This window comes from Oryctolagus cuniculus, chromosome 7, assembly GCF_051225735.1.
Source record: "Oryctolagus cuniculus isolate XC-2025 breed Fujian yellow rabbit chromosome 7, ASM5122573v1, whole genome shotgun sequence".
Lineage (NCBI taxonomy): Eukaryota > Metazoa > Chordata > Mammalia > Lagomorpha > Leporidae > Oryctolagus > Oryctolagus cuniculus.
Window position 1 is genome coordinate 13,492,536 of NC_142873.1, and position 2,107 is coordinate 13,494,642.

At 39.2% G+C, this 2,107-nt stretch overlaps 1 pseudogene; it reads left to right on the plus strand.

The window, feature by feature from the left end:
* Nucleotides 1–1,283: 1,283 nt before the first annotated feature.
* On the plus strand, nucleotides 1,284–1,676 carry LOC149125294 (small ribosomal subunit protein uS8 pseudogene; annotated as a pseudogene).
* Nucleotides 1,677–2,107: the final 431 nt, after the last annotated feature.

Genomic DNA, 2,107 nt, shown 5'->3' on the forward strand with positions numbered 1-2,107 from the left:
ATTTTGTTGCTAAAGACAGGATTTCAATTTTTTACAGCTGGGTAGTATTTCCTTCTCTTTATCCAGTAGTGTGGACATCCGGGTTGACTCCATATCGTAGCTATTGTGAATTGATTTGCTGTAAACACCGGGGTACGGATAACTCACATGCCTATTTCATTTCCTTTGGGAGAATTCCCAGGAGTTGGATGACTGGAGCATATGGAAGCCCTATTTTCAGATCTCTGAAGAATCTCCACACTGTCTTTCATAATGGTTGTACTGGTTGGCAGTCCCACCAGCAACATATTAGGGTACCTCTTTTCTCCACATCCTCATCAGTGTTTATTATTTTTTGATTTTTGGACGATAGCTGGGGTTAGGTGAAACCTCATTGTAGTCTTCATTTGCATTTCCTTGATGGCTAGTGATCATGAGTATTTTTTCCTGTGTCTGCGGGCCATTTTGTATTTCATCATTTGAAAAATGCCCGTTTTTGTCCTTTACCCATTTCTTAACTGGAGTGTTTGTTTTGTTGTTGTTGAGTTTCTTGAGCTCCTTAAATATCCTGGATATTAATCCTTAAAACAAGTCAGCAAATTTAAGGAGATTGAGACCATATCAGGTATCTCTCCTGACCACAATGGAATGAAATCAATAACAGGAGGAAAATTAGAAAATCAATGAATATGTCTACATTAAACAACACACTCCTGAACAATGTTTCAAAAAGATATCAAATGAGAAATTAAAAAATTATTTTGAGATATATGGAGATTGAAACACACATACCCAAACTATGGGGTACAGAGAAAGTAGTTCCAAGGGAAAGGTGTCTAGCAGGTGTAGTCATTTGACCTAATGATTGAGATACTGGTGAAGATGTCTGCGTTCCACATGGGGTGTCCGGGTTTCATACCTGTATCTGGCTCCTGACTCCAGCTTGCTGCTAATGCAACCCATGGCAGGCATTGATCAGAGCTCCAGTCATTGGGTTCCTGCCACCCATAGGGGAGACCTGGATTAGGGTCCCAGCTCCTGGCTTCAGTCCCTGGCCAGAGTGTTGTGAGCATTTGGGAACAAGGCCAGTGGATGGGAGCTTTATTTCTGTTTGTTTCTGTATCTGTTTCATTGTGTGTGTGTGTGTATGTGTGTGTACATGCGTGTGTCTCTCCATCTCTTCCTTCCTCTCCAATAAATAAATAAAAATTTAAAATGGAAAAATAAATCTCAAATAAACAGTATTACATTATATATCAATGAACTACTGAAACGCCTTCCCGCTATCTTTCCATACTGCCATAATGGGGTGCGTGGATGTCCTGGTCAGAGCTCTTAACAGTGTCAATAAAGCCAGTGAAGAGAGGCAAAGTCCAGGGTCGTAGTAGGCCATTCCCCAAGTCACCATCAGGTTCCTAACTGTGATGATGAAGCATGATTACATTGATGAATATGAAATCACTGATGATCACAGAGCTGGGAACTTTGTTGTGAACACTGCCGGCAAGTTAAACAAGTGTGGAGCCATCAGCCCCAGACTTGATGTGCGACTGAAAGATCCAGAAAAATGGCAGAGCAATCTGCTCCCATTCTGCCAGTTTGTTTTCATTGTACTGACAAACTCAGCTGGCATGATGGGCTGTGAGGGAGGAAGAGGAAAACACACAGAGGGGAGAATCCTGGGATTCTTTTCCTAAGGATAGGGTAACTGCATACACATAAAAGCCTTAATGGGACCAAAGAAAGAAAAAAAGGAACTAGAGAAAAATGAATAGACTAAACCCATAGTTAGGAAAAGCCTGGAAATAATAAAACCCAGAGCATAAATAAATGAAATAGAAACTAGAAAAACAATGGAGAAGATCAACAAAACTGAGGGTTTTTTTTTTTCTTAGAAAAGGTAAACAAAATTGAAAAACCCTTAATCAGACTAAGAAAAAAATAGAACTCTATCAAATAAAATTATAAACAACAGAGATGATATTACAACTAATACCACAGGACTATATAGTATCCTAGAAGCCTAATATGAACAACATTATAAGGCAATAAATTGGATAACTTAGAAGAAATGAATAAATTCCTGGAGATACAGAAGCTCTCAAGATGGAGTCATGAAGAAATAGAA